Source organism: Thalassophryne amazonica, chromosome 7 (genome assembly GCF_902500255.1).
Source record: "Thalassophryne amazonica chromosome 7, fThaAma1.1, whole genome shotgun sequence".
Taxonomy (NCBI): domain Eukaryota; kingdom Metazoa; phylum Chordata; class Actinopteri; order Batrachoidiformes; family Batrachoididae; genus Thalassophryne; species Thalassophryne amazonica.
Genome location: NC_047109.1, coordinates 86325466 through 86348421, shown reverse-complemented (window position 1 = coordinate 86348421; position 22956 = coordinate 86325466). Strand labels below are relative to the sequence as shown.

The window sequence follows — 22956 nt, the reverse complement described above, 5'->3', positions numbered from 1 at the left end:
CCTGTCCGCTGCAACCTTGTAAGCAGCTGATGCACGCAGTAAAGCCTGACGGGCCCGCTCCCAGGTCCATCGACAGTGGAGGATGAGGGACAAGGCCGAAGGCACACGGGAGGTTAAGGCTGCAGAAGAAAACAGAGGAGGTTGAAAACCATGGGACACGTGGAACAGGGAGTAGCCAGTGGATGCAGAGGGTAAACAGTTGTGAGCTAGCTCAATCCAAACTAGCTGGGAGGACCAGGAGGCTGGGTGCTGAGAGGCAAGGACACACAGACCATTTTCCAACTCTTGATTGATTCTCTCTGATTGTCCGTTCGCCTGTGGATGGTAACCGGAAGTGAGGCTGGAGGAGACCCCCCAGCAGATGACAAAACTCCCTCCAAAATTGAGAAACAAATTGCGGCCCTTGGTCAGAAACTATGTCCTGTGGAAACCTGTGCCATCTAAAAATGTGGGTTAATAATACTTCAGCAGTTTCTTTGGCAGACGGTAACTTAGGAAGCAGCACAAAATAAGCCATCTTGGAAAGTCGATCAACTACAGTTACCATGGGAAGGCGGCAAGCCTGTTACGAAATCTACGTGTCAGGATGGATAATGGGTGGAGTTTACTGGAAGGTGGTCGGGTGGAAGATTTATACATGGCACACGTCTGACATGCCCTGATGTATTCCTTCACGTCGTAGAGCAGCCGAGACCACCAGAACCTCTCCTGGATGATATGCGCAGAATTCTTAATGCAAGCAGCGATGGCAAGCGAAGCAACTTTCATGCCCCCAACGAATGACCGCCCCCTGTATTGAGGTCGTCACGAACAATTTCCCCTGTGGACAGTCGGGAGGAATGGGAACGTTAAGTGCTGCAGATCGTACCCTAGTCTCAATGTCCCAGGTGATCGCTGAGATGAAGCAAGATGCGGGCAAGATAGTACTGGGTACAGACGGTTCCTCCGATGGGTCTTCATGCCGAGACAGAGCATCAGGTTTGCCATTTTTGGAACCAGGCCGGTATGATAGGATGAAGTTGAAGCGACTAAAAAAGATTGACCACCTGGCTTGGCAGGAATTGAGCCGTTTGGCCGACCATATGTACTCAAGATTTTTATGATTGGTCCTCACTAAGAATGGTACTTGTGCCCCTTCTAGCCAATGGCGCCACTCCTCCAAGGTCAATTTTACCACCAACAGTTCCCGGTCGCTGATGTTGTAATTATATTCAGCTGGAGACAATTTCTTAGAGAAATAAGCATAAGGATGTAACTTCCCATCAGCAGGATCAATTTCAGACAGAATGGCTCCAACACCTACGTCAGAGGCGTCCACCTTGACCATGAACTGTCGGGCGGGGTCAGGGAGGAGTAGAACTGGGGCCGCAGTGAAGCGCTTCTTTTGGACCCAAAATGCCTCATCACACTCCAGTGACCAGTGAAAGGTCTGGAGGGATGAGATGATTCTATGCAGTGGAGCAGCAATAGAGCTGAAATTTTGAATTAATTTACGGTAAAAATTTGCAAAGCCTTGGAATCTTTGGACCTCCTTATGGTTCTTCGGGATTATCCAATCACAAACTGCAGCTATTTTTCCGGGATCCATTTGGATCTTACCTGGTGTAATTACGAACCCCAAAAATGAGACTGAGGATTTATGAATTTCACATTTTTCTGCTTTTACAAACAATTGGTTTCTCAACAGCGTCTTGAGAACTAAGCGCACCTCCTGTGTGTGTGTTTCTTCATCGGCAGAGTGAGAATAGAAAATATCTAGATTTACGTAAGGTTTGTGGAAAGTAAGATGTTTAACTGCCCATATATATATATATATATACAAGACTGAAGATATATACAAGACTGGGTAGGATTACTTTAAAAGAATACATGTGGATTACATGTATGTATGTATGTACATACATTTGGATTACTTGTAATCTGATTACTTTTGGAATACATTTCAAAGTAATCCTATATATATACAGTGGTGGGCACAGATAACCAAAAAATTAACTCGATAACAGATAATCAGATAATTGAAAAGTTATCTTTGATAAAGATAAACTGATAAACCACCCAAAAATGTATTGGACGTTACAGATAATCGATAACCAATAAATTCCAGTATTGTTTCTGGTACATTTGCAATTACTAAGAAGCTGAAATTGACTTTTAACACGATCGCTTTTGAAAGCATCAAAAGCAACAAAAGACCCAAAGAATGAGACAGTATTTCCATGTTTGACCATGCTGGCCCCTTTAGAAAGCTGCACAGAAGACTCCTGAGAGCACCCACAAAATCAGCTCTCTACTAATTACAATGCTCCGGTCAGGCGGAGGTCTTGAAAAATAAAGTCATACTAACTTATGGTTTTGTGAAAATACTGATAGAATAACTCCATTAATGCCAATTATGTCATTTGTACAAAGTTAAAATATAACATATATCTTTTAATGTTGAATAATGCACTAATTCTTAGGTTTTGTAACAAACACAGACTGCAAAGCATTCTGGGTAAAAGTGCCTCTGCTAAACACTGATTGGTTCAGTCATTCATTATGTAAACCAACATGTTAATGTGACGTGTGTCGTGTGTTGGTTTAAAGATAAATGTGCTTTTGTAAAATATTCCATTTTTATTTGTAAAAACAGGCATTTTTACAGAGCCCTGGAAGTGTCATCGCAAAATGTTTTGCATGTGGAGAGAATGTTTGATGATGTGCGCACGTTTTATGATGTTGTAAAACATGCACTCAATATTAGTAAGTAAGTAAGTAAATTTATTTATATACTGCCTTTCACAGACATAAGTCACAAAGCACTTCACAGGTTCAAATTCAATAATAAATAATAAAAACATAGATAAAACAAAGGACAAGGTTAACAATTGGTCAGTTCTGAAAAGCCTTATCTTGACACATAAATGTTGGCTTTACACTGTGCGTGTTTTGGCCATTTTTCAGATGATTTTTCATTCATGCGAGAATTTTTTGGACCGAGTTTAAGGTTAATCGCACGTCCTGCATTGTGTAGTGGAGTAACAAGCTTTCACATCTCACGACCACCTCCTGCTGCTGAAGACCTCTGTGATGGGGTGCTTGCAGCACCGCATCCCTCTCTGCCTTGCGTGCCATTATCATTATATTTTTGAGCAGTTTGAGCAGAACCCCATGACATATGGTGTCAGAAGTGGGATGGCGAGTCGAAGAAAACGTCGGTCCCAGCAGCATAAAATGGAGGAAGAGGAGGAGCTGGTAAATCATGGAGAAGCTGAGTCAATAGGTGAGCTCCTGGACCTAATGAAAACCTTTATGATGAGCCAGCAGACACGAGAGGAGGGTTTCCTGAATGAGTTTAAAGAACTCCGGGTGTGTTTGGCAGTAGCACAGCACGACCAGCAAGCACCCATGGCTGAGCAGAGAGCAGCAATGTCTGTCCCCTTACCTGAGGGGGCTCAGTCACCAACTGAGGAGTCTAGTCTAAGCCCACGGCTGACTCTGCCAACACCTGCTCCTCGGCGACATCAAAGTTCCTCTATAGATCTACCCAGTGTTCATGTGAGTGGTGAAGAGGAACGCCCCAGACCTGAGGTTCGACCCTATGGTGACCCTAAAATCCCTTAGTATGTAGCGGGAGAGGACATTGAAAACTATCTCCTTCGCTTTGAGCGTATTGCTAAGACATGGGGGTGGCCGCAGGATGAGTGGGCCTGCCGTCTGGTGCCGTTACTTAGTGGTAAGGCACTGGAGGCCTATACAGCAATGGATGAGGAGAGGGCCCACCTGTATCCTGACCTGAGGGCGGCGCTCCTGGCCAAGTTTGACATCTCGCCGGAGACGTATCGTCAGCAGTTCCGGGCCAGCCTGGTTCCACCTGGGGAAAATCCAATGGAGACATACAATCACCTGAAGGGACTCTATCGTCGATGGATCCGTCCTGAGCAGCACTCCAAGGAGCAGATCGGGGAACAGGTCATCCTGGAGCAGCTTCTGCGGGTCTTTCCAGCTGACATCCATACCTGGATGAAGGAGCATGAGCCTGTGGATGGACTAGCTGTGGCCAAGCTAGCACTGCAGTATCTTAATGCACGGAGGGGAGGCCCACCTGTACATCCTGGTGGACTTGGCTGTCAATCCATGACGAGCATTCCGGACTAGCTACCAGCCACCAGTGGATCTGGGCCCAGCTCCCGGTCAACAAGGTGGCGGGAAGGAGTTTGTCTGTTACTACTGTCAACAGCTGGGGCACAAAGCATCCTTATGTCCACTCAGAAAAGCAAAGTTGACTGGTGCCTGTTATACTCCCAGGACGGAGGTGGAAAAGGCTGTAAAAAGAAGGCAGCGGTTTAAAGACATTACCATTAATAGCCAGCCTGTGACTGCTCTTGTGGATTCTGGTAGCTTCCTGACCCTAGTGCAGAGAGACATTGTATCGACAGAGATTGTGGACTTTAGCAGGCAGGAGGATGTTTTATGTGTGCATGGGGACAGACATTCCTATCCAACAGCAGACCTGACGGTGGTGGTGGATGAACAGCCCTATTTGCTGACACTGGGGGTAGTGGACAAGCTACCTGTTGCGGCCATTTTGGGGTGGGACTTACCAGTGCTGCTGGATGTACTATTGGATGAAAAGGATAGTGACAGTGGGAACAGCTTATCAGGTCCTGCGATCACCCGGGCCCAGGCTAGGGCTGGAGTGATGTCCATACTGGAGACGGTTCAGGAAACATGTGTAGACCCCTTTTCGATGTTGGATAGTAGTCTGTTTGACGGAGGGGTCAAGGGGCCACGGACGTCTCGCCACCAGCGGCATTTTGAGAAGGGGCTGAAATCCAGGGAGCCCGACTGTGAGAAAGGGCTTACAAGAGACTTGTGGGAAGTGCCAGGAGACATTGGGGCCTTGCAAAAGGGGAATGGGTCTCTCCTGCTGCTGTTTGACAAGGTGGTTGTGGGTCAGAATTTGGCACAAGGGGACAAAGAGTGTTTTATTCTTGATAATGGCATCCTTTATGCAGTGACTGATGGTATCAAGTGCCTTGTGGTTCCGGTGGCCTGTCGACAGATGATTCTGCACTTGGCACACACCTTGCCCTGGGCTGGTCATTTGGGTCATAATTAAACCTTTTTGCACATAGCCTCCCGATTCTATTGGCCCTCCATGTACTGTGATGTGCAAATGTACTGTAAGATGTGTCCTATCTGCCAGAAAACTTCCCACATACGCCAATCCGATCGAGCCTACCTCCGACCGATGCCAGTGATTTCCACACCATTTCAACGTATACCTATGGACATTGTCGGCCCGTTAGTGAAGAGCAGCCGGGACCATCAATACATCTTAGTGGTCTCAGACTATGCCACACGTTTCCCCGAGGCATTTCCACTGCACACCGTCACTGTCCCTGCTGTGCTGCATGTCTTGTGCAATTGTTTTCCAGGGTCGGTATTCCAGAGGAGATTGTGACAGATTAGGGGACCAACTTTACTTCACGTCTTCTGCACCTCTTCCATCGCCAGCTGGGAATCTCGCCGATCAAGACCACTCCATATCACCCACAGACAGATGGTTTGGTCGAGCGGTTCAACCAAACCCTCAAGAAGATGCTGCAGAAGTTTGTGGCGGACACTGGGTGGGACTGGGATCGATGGTTGCCCTTCCTGCTGTTTGCCTATTGTGAGGTCCCTCAGGCATCCACGGGTTTTTCCCCGTTCGAGTTGTTGTATGGCTGGGATGTTCAAGGGCCACTGGACCTGCTGCGGAAGGGTTGGGAGGCTCCTTCATCTGCAGCTAGTGAACGGAGTGTGGTCCAGTTTGTGCTTGAGATGTGGGAAAGGTTGGCCCAGTATCGGGAGGAAGCGGAGAGCAACCTACGGGGGGCCCAGCAGTCCCAGAAGTTGTGGTATGACCGCCAAGCCAGACACCGAGAATTTAAGGCCGGTCAGAAGATTTTGCTCCTGCTGCTGTCCTCCACCAGCAAGTTACTTGCCAAGTGGCAGGGCCCCTACACTGTGCTCTGGAAGATGGGCCCCATGACGTATGAAATCTACCATCCTGAGAAGAGAAAGGCGAAGCAGACACACCATGTTAACTTGTTGAAGGAGTGGAAGGAAGCGCCTGCCTTGGTTCCAGTGGCCTCTCTGTTGGTGATGGAGGTGGATAGTGATGAGGAGGAGGAGTCATCACCTGTGGTCAGTTCCATCCAGTCTGCCGAGCCTGTGCTCTACCACCTCTCCACTACTCAGGCCAGTCAACTCGGCGAGGTGCTCCAGCGGGTGTCAAAGCTGTTTGCGGTCAGCCCAGGGAAGACCGACCTGATCGAGCATGCCATGCATCTGAAAGAGAGGGGTCCAATCCACCAGCAGTCCTACTGGGTGCCACAACACCTGTTGGGGAAGCTTCTGAAGGAAGTAGAGGAAATGCAGTGTCTAGGTGTGATTGAACCCTCACGGTCCGAGTGGTGCAGTACAGTGGTCATCGTGGTAAAGAAGGATGGCTCGCTGTGCATTTGCATTGACTTCCAGAAGCTCAACACAGTGTCAGAGTTTGATGCCTATCCAATGCCTCACATTGACGACTTGCTGGAGAAGATTGGACGGGCCCCGTTCATTAGAACGTTGGACCTTTGCAAGGGCTATTGGCAGGTGCCGTTGGAAGTGTCCTGTCGCCCTTACACTGCTTTTTGGACACCCGCAGGCCTCTCCCAGTTTACTGTGATGCCCTTCGGGCTGCACGGAGCATCTGCCACCTTCCAGAGGCTAATGGACTGTGTCTTGCATGGGTGTGAGGACTGCTGCGCTGCTTACTTGGATGATGTTGTCATCTTCAGTGCCACCTGGGAGGAGCACATGCGGCACCTGGAACGGGTCCTGAGCCAGATTCAAGAGGCGGGCCTGACGCTGAATCCATCCAAGTGTGAGTGGGCCAAGGAGGAAGTTAAATACCTCGGCTATCGGCTGGGGCATGGTGAAGTCCGTCCACAGCTGGACAAGGTGGAGGCGATCCGCAGTTGTCCACAGCCCCGCACGAAGAAGGAGGTGAGGTCCTTTCTGGGACTGGCCGGCTGGTACAGGAGGTTTGTCCCGCAGTTTGCTTCCATTGCCTCTCCCCTGACCACCCTATATATATATATATATATATATATATAGACGGTAAGAGCTCCCGGAAGCGTCCCGGAAGAGTTTTTGGCCGTCTTAAGGATCACATGCCGTTGTTAACGCCGGCACTAGGGGGCGTGGCTTAGTTCCGGCTTTACCGGGAATCGTCGAAAAAATTATTCAACATGTCGAATAATTCCGGGAGCGCTCCCGGAGAATTCGCGTGACGATGGAGACAACGCGAACAATGGCGTTTGATACTTTTTAATCACCGTTTCATCCTGCCCATTCCTGTAGTGCCGCAGTTTACACCGCTGTAATTGGCGGCCGGCATTGTATCCTTAATCAACGGCGTGTAAAACGGCAATAGAGCCCACATCGGCGTCCTCAAGGGCGTTTTAACCGGCGACAGCGGCAGACAAAACGGCGGCGCTAGCAGACAGTATGCCATTCTAAACGCCACCTCCCAGTTATGAACGGCGTTCCAAATGGCCGATAGGCGGCGGTCAGTATAAAAGCGCTAGCGCGCTGCATGCAGGCCTCTCACTCGTGGCTAGCTCCAGATATTTTTGCAGAGAAGCTCCAGTATGTCTCCTAAAAGAAAATTGGCAGTGGCAAGGACTTACCAAGGGGTCTGGTTCAGAAGCAGAGGGGAGGTGGAGACGGAACAACACGTTGAGGAGGTGGAAAAGGAAAAGAAAAGCCTGTGCTAACTCGCCAGACATAAGCCCAGGATGAAGGTATACTATACTCAACAAAAATATAAACGCAACACTTTTGGTTTTGCTCCCATTTTGTATGAGATGAACTCAAATATCTAAAACTTTTTCCACATACACAATATCACCATTTCCCTCAAATATTGTTCACAAACCAGTCTAAATCTGTGATAGTGAGCACTTCTCCTTTGCTGAGATAATCAATCAATCAATCAATCAATCAATTTTTTTATATAGCGCCAAATCACAACAAACAGTTGCCCCAAGGCGCTTTATATTGTAAGGCAAGGCCATACAATAATTATGTAAAACCCCAACGGTCAAAACGACCCCCTGTGAGCAAGCACTTGGCTACAGTGGGAAGGAAAAACTCCCTTTTAACAGGAAGAAACCTCCAGCAGAACCAGGCTCAGGGAGGGGCAGTCTTCTGCTGGGACTGGTTGGGGCTGAGGGAGAGAACCAGGAAAAAGACATGCTGTGGAGGGGAGCAGAGATCGATCACTAATGATTAAATGCAGAGTGGTGCATACAGAGCAAAAAGAGAAAGAAACAGTGCATCATGGGAACCCCCCAGCAGTCTACGTCTATAGCAGCATAACTAAGGGATGGTTCAGGGTCACCTGATCCAGCCCTAACTATAAGCTTTAGCAAAAAGGAAAGTTTTAAGCCTAATCTTAAAAGTAGAGAGGGTGTCTGTCTCCCTGATCTGAATTGGGAGCTGGTTCCACAGGAGAGGAGCCTGAAAGCTGAAGGCTCTGCCTCCCATTCTACTCTTACAAACCCTAGGAACTACAAGTAAGCCTGCAGTCTGAGAGCGAAGCGCTCTATTGGGGTGATATGGTACTACGAGGTCCCTAAGATAAGATGGGACCTGATTATTCAAAACCTTATAAGTAAGAAGAAGAATTTTAAATTCTATTCTAGAATTAACAGGAAGCCAATGAAGAGAGGCCAATATGGGTGAGATATGCTCTCTCCTTCTAGTCCCCGTCTGTACTCTAGCTGCAGCATTTTGAATTAACTGAAGGCTTTTTAGGGAACTTTTAGGACAACCTGATAATAATGAATTACAATAGTCCAGCCTAGAGGAAATAAATGCATGAATTAGTTTTTCAGCATCACTCTGAGACAAGACCTTTCTGATTTTAGAGATATTGCGTAAATGCAAAAAGCAGTCCTACATATTTGTTTAATATGCGCTTTGAATGACATATCCTGATCAAAAATGACTCCAAGATTTCTCACAGTATTACTAGAGGTCAGGGTAATGCCATCCAGAGTAAGGATCTGGTTAGACACCATGTTTCTAAGATTTGTGGGGCCAAGTACAATAACTTCAGTTTTATCTGAGTTTAAAAGCAGGAAATTAGAGGTCATCCATGTCTTTATGTCTGTAAGACAATCCTGCAGTTTAGCTAATTGGTGTGTGTCCTCTGGCTTCATGGATAGATAAAGCTGGGTATCATCTGCGTAACAATGAAAATTTAAGCAATACCGTCTAATAATACTGCCTAAGGGAAGCATGTATAAAGTGAATAAAATTGGTCCTAGCACAGAACCTTGTGGAACTCCATAATTAACTTTAGTCTGTGAAGAAGATTCCCCATTTACATGAACAAATTGTAATCTATTAGACAAATATGATTCAAACCACCGCAGCGCAGTGCCTTTAATACCTATGGCATGCTCTAATCTCTGTAATAAAATTTTATGGTCAACAGTATCAAAAGCAGCACTGAGGTCCAACAGAACAAGCACAGAGTCGAGTCCACTGTCCGAGGCCATAAGAAGATCATTTGTAACCTTCACTAATGCTGTTTCTGTACTATGATGAATTCTAAAACCTGACTGAAACTCTTCAAATAGACCATTCCTCTGCAGATGATCAGTTAGCTGTTTTACAACTACCCTTTCAAGAATTTTTGAGAGATAAGGAAGGTTGGAGATTGGCCTATAATTAGCTAAGATCGCTGGGTCAAGTGATGGCTTTTTAAGTAATGGTTTAATTACTGCCACCTTAAAAGCCTGTGGTACATAGCCAACTAACAAAGATAGATTGATCATACACTCAACAAAAATATAAACGCAACACTTTTGGTTTTGCTCCCATTTTGTATGAGATGAACTCAAAGATCTAAAACTTTTTCCACATACACAATATCACCATTTCCCTCAAATATTGTTCACAAACGAGTCTAAATCTGTGATAGTGAGCACTTCTCCTTTGCTGAGATAATCCATCCCACCTCACAGGTGTGCCATATCAAGATGCTGATTAGACACCATGATTAGTGCACAGGTGTGCCTTAGACTGCCCACAATAAAAGGCCACTCTGAAAGGTGCAGTTTTGTTTCATGGGGGGGGATACCAGTCAGTATCTGGTGTGACCACCATTTGCCTCATGCAGTGCAACACATCTCCTTTGCATCATCCGTGAAGAGAACACTTCTCCAACGTGCCAAACACCAGCAAATGTGAGCATTTGCCCACTCAAGCCGGTTACGACGACGAACTGGAGTCAGGTCGAGACCCCGATGAGGACGACGAGCATGCAGATGAGCTTCCCTGAGATGGTTTCTGACAGTTTGTGCAGAAATTCTTTGGTTATGCAAACCGATTGTTTCAGCAGCTGTCCGAGTGGCTGGTCTCAGACGATCTTGGAGGTGAACATGCTGGATGTGGAGGTCCTGGGCTGGTGTGGTTACACGTGGTCTGCGGTTTTGAGGCTGGTTGGATGTACTGCCAAATTCTCTGTAATGCCTTTGGAGACGGCTTATGGTAGAGACATGAACATTCAATACACGAGCAACAGCTCTGGTTGACATTCCTGCTGTCAGCATGTCAATTGCACGCTCCCTCAAATCTTGCAACATCTGTGGCATTGTGCTGTGTAATAAAACTGCACCTTTCAGAGTGGCCTTTTATTGTGGGCAGTCTAAGGCACACCTGTGCACTAATCATGGTGTCTAATCAGCATCTTGATATGGCACACCTGTGAGGTGGGATATTATTTTCATTAGTTACTTCATCCAAACCATCAACATGTTTACTAGACCCCATTCCTACCAGGCTGCTCAAGGAAGCCCTACCATTATTTAATGCTTCGATCTTAAATATACTCAACAAAAATATAAACGCAACACTTTTGGTTTTGCTCCCATTTTGTATGAGATGAACTCAAAGATCTAAAACTTTTTCCACATACACAATATCACCATTTCCCTCAAATATTGTTCACAAACCAGTCTAAATCTGTGATAGTGAGCACTTCTCCTTTACTGAGATAATCCATCCCACCTCACAGGTGTGCCATATCAAGATGCTGATGAGACACCATGATTAGTGCACAGGTGTGCCTTAGACTGCCCACAATAAAAGGCCACTCTGAAAGGTGCAGTTTTATTACACAGCACAATGCCACAGATGTCGCAAGATTTGAGGGAGCGTGCAATTGGCATGCTGACAGCAGGAATGTCAACCAGAGCTGTTGCTCGTGTATTGAATGTTCATTTCTCTACCATAAGCCGTCTCCAAAGGCGTTTCAGAGAATTTGGCAGTACATCCAACCAGCCTCACAACTGCAGACCACATGTAACCACACCAGCCCAGGACCTCCACATCCAGCATGTTCACCTCCAAGATCGTCTGAGACCAGCCACTCGGACAGCTGCTGAAACAATCGGTTTGCATAACCAAAGAATTTCTGCACAAACTGTCAGAAACCGTCTCAGGGAAGCTCATCTGCATGCTCATCGTCCTCATCGGGGTCTCGACCTGACTCCAGTTCGTCGTCGTAACCGACTTGAGTGGGCAAATGCTCACATTTGCTGGCGTTTGGCACGTTGGAGAGGTGTTCTCTTCACGGATGAATCCCGGTTCACACTGTACAGGGCAGATGGCAGACAGTGTGTGTGGCGTCATATGGGTGAGCGGTTTTCTGTTGTGGATCGAGTGGCCCATGGTGGCGGTGGGGTTATGGTATGTGCAGGCATCTGTTATGGACGAAGAACACAGGTGCATTTTATTGATGGCATTTTGAATGCACAGAGATACCGTGACGAAATCCTGAGGCCCATTGTTGTGCCATACATCCAAGAACATCACCTCATGTTGCAGCAGGATAATGCACGGCCCCATGTTGCAAGGATCTGTACACAATTCTTGGAAGCTGAAAATGTCCCAGTTCTTGCATGGCCGGCATACTCACCGGACATGTCACCCATTGAGCATGTTTGGGATGCTCTGGACCGGCGTATATGACAGTGTGTACCAGTTCCTGCCAATATCCAGAAACTCCGCACAGCCATTGAAAAGGAGTGGACCAACATTCCACAGGCCACAATTGACAACCTGATCAACTCTATGCGAAGGAGATGCGTTGCACTGCATGAGGCAAATGGTGGTCACACCAGATACTGACTGGTATCCCCCCCCAATAAAACAAAACTTCACCTTTCAGAGTGGCCTTTTATTGTGGGCAGTCTAAGGCACACCTGTGCACTAATCATGGTGTCTAATCAGCATCTTGATATGGCACACCTGTGAGGTGGGATGGATTATCTCAGTAAAGGAGAAGTGCTCACTATCACAGATTTAGACTGGTTTGTGAACAATATTTGAGGGAAATGGTGATATTGTGTATGTGGAAAAAGTTTTAGATCTTTGAGTTCATCTCATACAAAATGGGAGCAAAACCAACTAAAGAAAAGTGTGTTGGTTTATGGAACAGTGTTGACCATGAAATAAAAATTTCTAAGTCAATACATGTGTTTAAAAAGAACTTGAAATTGTCTGTGTTGAAAAAAATATGAAATTTCAGAGTAGTGCTTTTTAAACTGCTCTGTGTTATGCGTTATGAGTATTGTGTCTTAAAAAAGCCATATGGCTGTTAAAGTTTGATGGAACTGTTATATTTTCTTGTGTATGATGGGGGCAGATGTTATAAGTTATTACTTCTTTCTGCCCCTTTTCATTCATGGTAACTTGGTAGTTGTATTTACTCTTGTGTTTTTGTTTTATTTTATGAATGAAATAAATAAAGAGAATGAAAAAATAAAGAGAATAAGCATACATTACTGGCTACAAAGCAGACCTATTACTCTGATTTGATCAACAAAAACAAGCATAACTCAAAGTTCTTGTTTGACACTGTGGCAACACTTTTCATGGACAACCACCTGTTCACTCTCCTTTCACAGCACAAGATTTCCTGGATTACTTTGAGAAGAAAATAGAAGGCATTAGGTTAAACATATACCAGCATGCCTCAAGCCAGCCACTACACCCTGCTATTGAGGTGGGTGCCATTACTGAGGTATTATCTAGATTTACAGAATTTGAGAGTATCTCTCTAGGCATGCTGATGAAACTCCTAACATCAACAAAAAGCACAACATGTTTATTTGATCCTATACCAACAAAACTGTTTAAGGACCTGTGGCCCACTCTTGGGCCAACTGTGCTGGAAATTATTAATCTTTCTTTAACTTCTAGAGCTGTTTGTAAATGTTTCAAATTTGCAGTGATTAAACCATTAGGGCTCTATAATTGGTTCAAAATACTGCAGCCAGACTTTTGACACAAAGCAGAAAGTTCGACCACACCCATTTTGGCATCCCTTCACTGGCTTCCTGTCCCAGTGAGATCAGATTTTAAGGTTCTGCTACTAGTCTGTAAAATTGTTCATGGACTGGCACCTCCCTACCTAGCTGACCGAATTAAACCTTAAGTACTGGCCCAGGCTTTGCGTTCTTAGGGTGCAGGACTACTTTGTGTCCCTAGGGTGAATAAGAAGTCTGCAGGTCATAGAGCTTTCTCTTATCGTGCCCCTGCTCTGTGGAATGATCTCCCTGTATCAATAAAACAGTCAGATTCTGTGGAGACTTTGAAGTCCAGACTTAAGACGCACTTATTTTCCTTTTCGTATGGCTTGCATACTGGCATTTTATAGTTCTGCGCTTTTTATTCTTTTAATTCATTTTATTAGGAAACGGAGCATACCACGGCCTCAACTTTACCTAAATTGTGGGTCTTTTAGTGAAGCTTAGGGCTAGTGGCCGTTAATCACCTTAGTGTTTCTTCTGTTTTTCTTGTTGTTTAATGCTGACAAATTATACTGTATTTCTTGTCTTTCTGATGCCTGATTCTGTTTTTTTCTCTCTGTTTAAGGTGCAGCTCCATCCAGAGATGGGTGTGGTAATTGTGCTGGAGACTCTCCTGTCCTGTGCACCAACATCTTTTCCTGTATATTCGTTTTGTGAATTGTTCTGTAATTTATGTCTGTTACATGGCCCAAGCAGAGGGTCACCACTTTGAGTCTGGTCTGCTTGAGGTTTCTTCCTCAGAGGGAGTTTTTCCTTACCACTGCTGCTCTAGGGGTTAGTAAGGCTAGACCTTACTTGTGTGAAGCGCCATGAGGCAACTCTGTTGTGATTTGGCACTATATAAATGAAAATAAAGTGAAATTGAAATTGGCACCCGTAAAATACGTATACTACTTGATGAACATTTTTTTCCTTAATATTATCAAGTTCAAGAGTAATTTTCTTGCTAAAATTCTGTCAGACCTTCCAGATTTGCCTTAGTATATCTGAAGTAGACATAAATATTATTCAGAATTATTTTTAAATTAATACTTTTAAGATACTTGTATTTCCCCCTTTGCATCTGGTGGATACCGCTCTAAAATGCTCATAAATCATAAAATATGTTTTCTTGTAATTTTTTAAAGAATCTTCTGTATAGATATTTTACATAAGATAGGTTTTATAAGAAGACAATCTGACAGGCAACCCAATAATTAATTTGCTTGATGTGGATACTTGACAGAGTCCGAGCTGACTGCATTTGGGAGCATTGTGTGAATTTGCAGCAGACACATTATCAAATTAATTTGTTACATATATTGTAGGTTACATTAGTGTTCTCTGTGTCTGGAAGTGCTTTTCAATTTGCAAGATGTTGTCTGATTGCATTCATCTGTTGTCGCATTGATCCTGATATTTTCTTTTTGTATTTGAAATTTTTTTTTTTTTTTTTTTTTGTATTTGTTCGTGTTATTTTAATTTGAAAGTGTTGTGTTCCCTATTGGCCACAGTGTAACAGTCTTGAAAAAAAGGCTTTTATTTTTTGTTCCTTAAACAGAAAGCTTTTTGTGCTTCTGCATGTCACTTAGAGCTCATTAATAGCTGCTGGCTTATTTCATTTCTTTTATATATAGGCTTACAACACAAACTCCTCACTGAAAGCAAAAGAACATGCAGTTCCCCCGGCAACATGGCCTGCTGTGAATCTGCTGAAGTGCAAACTCTGTTCCTCACATTTTTAGACCCTCTTGTCTATGTTGGACAGAAACTATAACGGCAATATTAATAATATATTTTTTTAAATGCTTACTGTGTGTTCGGCAGACTGGTCCCCGGAGCAGCTGTGGTGAAAGGCTTAAACACACTGTCTGCCTGGGCGCTGCAGAACGGAGTTCTGGCAGGAAAACAGGTGAGGGAGCAAAGAAAGTTAACAAACATACTTCTTACAATTAGTGTGTGTGTTTGTTCCACTACTCCTCCAAGATGTTTGAACCAGTTTCAACCAAAACTGTTGTGTGCATGTAGGTTGAGGCCAGAATTTGTGTTTGCTTGGAAAAGGTCAAGGCATTTGTTTGAGCAAAGGTTAGTCAATGGGCATAAAAGTCAAAATTTTGGTTTATCTGTGTGTTTGTACTCTTCCCACGTCCTTTGGTCACGATTAATCAAAATGGATATGTGGATGACAGTCCAGCATAGAATTGGCTGTAAAGGGCTTGTTTTCATAAAGATCAAGGCCTTTAGGGTCAAAGGTCAAAATGGAAATGTCGCACTCCAATTTGCACCAAACGTGGGACACATATTTAAGTGTTTTTTACCAGAGGCCATCAAATATGGCCATCGGGTATTGTGAAGGCTTTGCATCCATCCGTCTGTCTGTGCACAGCATAAATGCAGTCCTGTTACTGCCTGAGTTTTCAAATTCACAGGGAACTTTCTTGGGACATAGACCTTGGATGTATTCAAAACTGGCTAACCTTGACATATTTTAAGAGGTTAAAAAGTCACATACTGTTTCAATTTGATCGGTTTGTTTTTGAGTGGTGGGGATGACATCCAATCAGAGTAGAGCTGCACCGTGATGTCAGTGGCTGGTCTCTCCAAAACCGCTTTGTTTTATGTGTTTATATACATGTTTTTCATATATTATGTATAGCTAGCAATAATTGAACACTTCTAAAACAGAAAACAGTGTTTTTGTAGCCTAATAACACCTCTGAACGTATTATTTCGCGGACTTTACCATGGTGACATCACAGGTTGGTAGCTAGCTGCAAAATTCTGCTTTGTTTGTGTGTAAATATATCCTCTTTGTCATATATAATGTAAAAGCTAGTAAGAAATAAATAGTTCTAAAATGTTTTTGTAGCCTAATAACACCTCTGAACGTATTATTTCGCGGACTTTAGCATGGTGACATCACAGTAGGGTTGCCAACCGTCCCTTGAAAAACGGAATCATCCCTTATTTGGAAATAAAAGTGTGCGTTCCGTATTGACCTGAAACGGGACGCAGTTTGTCCCGTACTTCTGTGAGAATCAAAAAGTCTGTAAAATGTCAATGGAAATGACTGGCGCTTTACATGGAAACTGACAGACACGAGTTGACAATACAGAATCACTCTTATCTCATTGGTCGAGGGACATCTGCTCGCAAAAAGATACCGACGTCATGAGCCGATGACGGTCGCTGGACGACAATAACAAAGTAGCATGGCTGATATCGATGCAGACACCGACACTGGCACTGCAGATATGCCTACGGACAGCAATGTCTGTAACGTCGTTACTGCTCCTCCTAAAAAACAAACAAACAAAAAACAATGCAAAAATACAGGGGAGAATGAGAAAAGGAAAATGGCTGGGTGGAAAAGGTGCGCGACAACAGCTAAGTATTGTAAGTATTGTTTACTTTTCAGACTTTATTTTTTGCACTTTTTATTACACTAAATGTGTAAATGTGCACTGTTACATTGTTTTGCACTGTTACATTGTTTTGGATGATGCAAATTTTCAATTGTTTTTTTGTTAATTTATACAATTTTAAGTTAAGCAATAGCACTACAGAGAAAGATTTATTTTTAAAGAATTTTTTATTTTATTTTATGCTTTGAAGCAGGACAGAATGCTCATATTGAAATTGTGAGTGAAAATTTATTTTGCACTAAAAATAAATTGCTAAATAATTATTTGTTTTCCACGTGTTCATATCAGAACAAATGCATGTATGCATCTACTTAAATTCAGGGTCAAGTCAACAGTCAAATGGTTAAAAATCGTTTCACACAGACGCTGGGAAGGGTGAAGGCAATGGTTGGTTGGTCCTGGCGGCGAGGTGTCCCTTATTTATTTTTCAGAGAGTTGGCAACCCTACACAGGCTGGTAACTAGCTGCAAAATTCTGCTTTGTTTGTGTGTAAATATATCGTCTTTGTCATATATTATGTAAAGGCTAGTGAGAAATGAACACACTGTTTTTGTAAATTGATAACACCTTTGGACTCATTAATGGACATTAGCGTGCAGGCTAACTTCCACTAACTTCCTATGGAGTTAAATTTGTCTCATTAATACCTGCAAATGCACAGAGTGTGATCTACAAATTCCTAGATTTGCACAACTTCCGCTCTTGTCAAAAGCTCATGTACACACACACACACACACACACACACACACACACACACACACACACACACACACACACACACACACACACACACACACACACACACACACACACGCAAGGCCTCCTACAGATGCCATTAAAATGTAAATATTGTTTTTGATTGATTGATAGAGGGGCTTTATTGAACAAGTACAAATTGTACATAAGACAATAGGATCTTAATAATTAATTAAACAACTGCAAATTATAAAGAACACATTCCTCATATGGCCGGGGGTATTTTAGCATTGTGTTATATTTTGGAATTGCTGTGGTGAAGTGTGAAGTAAAATTTGCCAAATGTTCAGTCTTTGGGGTCAAAGCATTTTTCACTCCAGTTTGCATCAATCTTGGAACACATATCGGGTGGGTTGTGGAGTTGTCTAGCACATCATTTTTGCCACAGGTCAACCACTGGGAGTCAAGGTCATGTCTGTTTGTTGGCCTACTCCTCCCAGGACTTTTTACTGCCATGTCAACAAAAGCTGGCCCCGAAATTGCTGTTAAAAAGTTCATTTTTACAAAGGTGAAGATCAACAAATTTTCTACTTGATTTGGTCCAAATGTGGTCCACAAGGTCATCCAGAGTTCAATAATTTGGATGAAGATCAAGGTCACTGGCATCAAGTCTCAGATTTCAACAGCTGCTTCACTCTTCACGCTCAAGGGCACAATCCTAGTATGTTTACAAAAATAAGAAAAGGGCAGGGAATCTTTCGTCGACTGAAGCTACAGAGGGTGCGACAGCAATCCATCTTTTTATGATTCAACAAGTTTGATTGGAGTTCTTTCATCACATCCTTGTCATAAGTGGCTCTCAAACACTTTGCCGCATGCTGTGTCAAACTTACAAAGGAAAGCCATTTCGTTTGTGTTTGTGCAGATTATTGATGCTGCAGCCTTTCCGTGGTGTAAATGAGGACAGCGCTTGTATAAACACACAAACAAACAATTCACGCTTTATGATATTGCAAAGTTGAAAGAGCACTGTTTTGTGGTGCCTTCCATTTCTCAGCTACAAAGAGAAACACAAACATCCTGGAACCTCTGGAGACCAAACCTGAATCTGCCGTGAATCCTCTTCAACAAAAACACTGCCCCCCGCCTCCCACCGATCCACCACCCCCACCTCCATCCACACACACAGACACACAAATAGCACAGCGGTGCTCTATTTTCTTTGAAAACAGGTAGCTGAGAGAGAACGGGAGCACTGTGGTTGAGTTTGGATGTGTAGGTACAGTACAACACATCTGGAAAGTATTCACAATGCATCACTTTTCCCACATTTTGTTATGTTACAGTCTTAATCCAAAATGGAGTAAATTAATTTTTCCCACAACGTTCTACTCACAACACCCTATAATGACATGAAAAAAAAAACATTTTTTTTGGAAATTCTTGCAAATGAATTTAAAATAAAAAACTAAGAAATCATATGTATTCACATCCTTTGCTCAATACTTTGTTGATACACCTTTGGCAGCAATTACAGCCTCGTGTCTTCTTGAATATGATGCCACAATCATGGTGCACCTATCTTTGGGCAGTTTTGCCCATTTCTCTTTGTAGCAACTGTCAAGCTCCATCAGGTTGGATGGGGAGCGTCGATGCACAGCCATTTTAAGATCTCTTTAGAAATGTTCAATCAGATTCAGGTCTGGGCTCTGGCTGGGCCACTCAAGGAGATTCACAGAGTTGTCCTGAAGCCACTTCTTTAATATCTTGGTTGTGTGCTAAGGGTCATTGTCCTGCTGACAGATGAAGCGTCACCCCAGTCTGAGGTCAAGAGCGCTCTGGAGCAGGTTTTCATCCAGGATGTCTCTGTACATTACTGCATTCATTTTTCCCTCAATCCTGACTAGTCTCCCAGTTCCTGCCACTGAAAAACATCCACACAGCATAATGCTTCAATGTAGGGATGGAGTCCAATTTCCTCCAAACATGATGTGTGGCATTCACGCCAAAGAGCTCAATCTTTGTCTCATCAGACTGAATTTTGCTTCTCATGGTCTGAGAGTCCTTCAGGTGCCTTTTCACAAACTCCAGGTGGGCTGCCATGTGCCTTTTACTAAGGCGTGGCTTCCATCTGTCCACTCTACCATACAGGCCTGATTGGTGGATTGCTGCAAGGATCGTTGTCCTTCTGGAAGGTTCTCCTCTTTCCACAGAGGAATACTGCAGCTCTCATAGAGTGACCATCGGGTTCTTGGTCACCTCTCTGACTAAGGCACTTCTCCCTGATCACTCAGTTTAGACGGGCGGCCAGCTCGAGAAAGAGTCCTGGTGGATCCAAACTTCTCCCATTTAGGGATGATGGAGGCCACTCTGGTCACTGGGATTTCCAAAGCAGCAAAAATGTTTCTGTACCCTTCCCCAGATTTGTGTACCCTTCCTTTGACTTTATGCTTGGTTTGTGCTCTGACATGCACTATCAACTGCTGGACCTTATTGTAGACAGGTATGTGCCTTTCCAAATCATGTCCAGTCAACTGAATTTACCTCAGGTGGACTCCAATTAAGCTGTAGAAACATCTCAAGGATGATCAGTGGAAACATGATGCACCTGAGCTCAATTTTGAGCTTCATGACAAAGGCTGTGAATACTAATGTATATGTGATTTCTTAGTTTTGAATTTTTAATAAATTTGCAAAAATCTCAAAAAATCATTCTTCATTGTCATTATGGGAAAAAATCAATTTCATCCATTTTAGAGTAAAGCTGTAACATTAAAGAATGTAGAAATAGTGCAGCACTGTGAAAACCTTTCGGATGCACCCGACATTTTCACTAACACACACACACACACACACACACACACACACACACACACACACACACACACACACACACACACACACACACACACACACACACACACGCTTCAAAGTATGTCCTATTCCCCAGCCAGCAATTTGATTAGATCCTCCGCGGGCCTGTGTCTCTGTCACATTTACATTCAGATGGAGATTTAGTCTGTCGGCCGTCCCCTGCTGTTACTGGTGCAGTAATGTAGAGAGACATGGCTGGCTGCCCGGTCCACTTATACACACACCTGGGGGAAAACGCTCCGTCTCACCAACTCCACTCTCTGTCTGTCAAAGCACTCTCTCTCTATTTCCTTCTCTCTCTCCCTTTATAGAATTCTATTTTTCCCCATGCAAACAACTTAATCGTCTTATCGCAAAGCCGTGAATGTGGTAATATGCACCGGGAACACTGAGATCTGGAAATGGAATTACATCTATGCCTATTCATATGCTTCCAGGGGCTTTGTGGTTAAATTCAAACAGCACCCAGAAAAGCAACAAAACTGGTTAATTATTCTGTAATCACACACTGTAGATTCATCATGTTTAATTCTGTTTTATTTATTATTGTTGTTATTATTAACAGCATTTCTCAAAATGCTTTCAGTCTCAAGCTTATGAAAAAAGGAAGAATGTATGGTAACTGGAATGCATTTACGTAGTGCTTTTATGGTCAAAGTTCTTTACAGTGATCCCTCACATTCACACACACACACACACACACACACACACACACACACACACACACACACACACACACACACACACACACACACACACACACACACACACACACAAAGCATTCACTAAAGACCAGGAGCAATTTGGGGATTAAAGACCTTGCCCAAAGGCTCTGAGTGATTTGATGGTCAAACAGGGATTTGAACCAAAAAGCCTCTTGTCACAAACCCCCCACTTGAATCCCTTGAACTTCACCTCCGATAAAATTTTGGTCTGGAGCAGGATCTGATTAGTGCACTTGTGCCCAAATTAGAAGGTTTCTGGTTCAAGACCACCTGTGTCCATTCTCCATTTAATGTGGAGTTGAGTCAGGCAGGGTATCCAGTGTAAAACCTCTGCCAAATCAACTTGCAGATCCATATTTTATCTGCTGTGGGGACCCCATAAGGAAGAAGCTGAAAGATCTTATGTCCTACACTGTTTTATATATATATACTAAATATCATCAGCGACACTCACTTGCAGGATTTTAGCGACACTTTTTCCCTTTCAGCGGACAGAATCTCTGTTCAGCTTCTCCTCAGCTGCACGCTGAGCTGGTGCTTTACAGCCTCGGGACAGTGAAGCGGCTAACTTTTTAGCACACATTTTCAGCAACAATTCAGTTAATTTTTCAGAAAAAACGTGCTCGACAAACAGACAATTTGAACCCAAGAGCCAGGCAGAAATTTGCCGCTAACCGCAGCTAGAACACTGTGGAAGAGAGCTCTCTCAAACAGCTCAGCGTCAGAAAACCTCCCCTCTATCCTCCTCCTGCTAGGCAGTAAACAAGCAGAGAGCAAACAACAGCAATTGAGAGGATTCACAGTGGCTCTTCTCCGCCATCGGAAAATGTCGCGGGTTGGATCGGTATTTTCGGAAACGTGAATTATGTCGGTATCGGGTTCAGATACCAATCCAGGAACGGATCAGACCAATCCCTGGTAGAAACACTTGATTTGACAAGACGGAAGAGGTGATTTCACTCCATAATAGTGTATTTTACTCTAGACTGGGACCAAATGTTATCCTGGCAGAGAATATTTTACTCATCAAAATTTACTGTATAAATTTCTATATAATTATTGTCAAAATTTCTTAGATACGAGAGGTGTTTGAAAAATTTTGAGCCCTACCACGAACAAACCACAACTGCGTTAATGTAATGCTTTATTTCTCAACATAATCCCCCTGTAACACACTGTTTCCAGCATTGCTGCAGTGCCTTAATAGCATTCTCACAAAAGGTCTTATCCTGGAGCTCAAGGAAATCATCCATTGAAGACATGACATCATTATCAGTTTTATAATAAGTTCCAGCAAGATGCCTTTTCATTTTTGGAAACAGATGGAAGTCTGAAGGAACCAAATCAGGGGAATAAGGTGGGTGTGGATCAAGTTCAAAGCCACATTCATGAATGGCAGCCATTACAATGACCATTGTCCTGGTGAAACAGAATGTTCCACACCACTCCTGTTTGATTTTCTCCCGCAGTTGCTCATGGGAAGTGTAACAGGCCCCATTGTTGGTCTGTCCCTTCTGGAGATAGTCCATCATGATGATGGTCTCAGCATCCCAGAAGACAGAGGCCATGACCTTTTCGACATTTCAACAGATGAGATGGCTTTGGCTTTCTTCTGAGGAGGACAACCCACATGTTTCTATTGATTTGACTGTTGTTTGGACTCTGATTTGAAGTGATGGACCCAGGTCTCATTCATGGTCACAAATCATCACATGAAGTTATCCAGATCTGCCTTAAAAAAAGGCGAAGATTCTCCCTGGACTACTGAAACCTCATGCATTTCTGATCACCTTTGAGAAGTTCATGCTGAAAGTTTTGTCATTCCCAGTTCTTTCGTCAAAACCAAATGAACTC

At 43.7% G+C, this 22956-nt stretch overlaps 1 pseudogene; it reads left to right on the top strand.

Moving 5' to 3' along the window:
• The window catches only part of LOC117513488, a 50767-nt pseudogene that overhangs the window by 8617 nt on the left and 19194 nt on the right, over positions 1 to 22956 (top strand).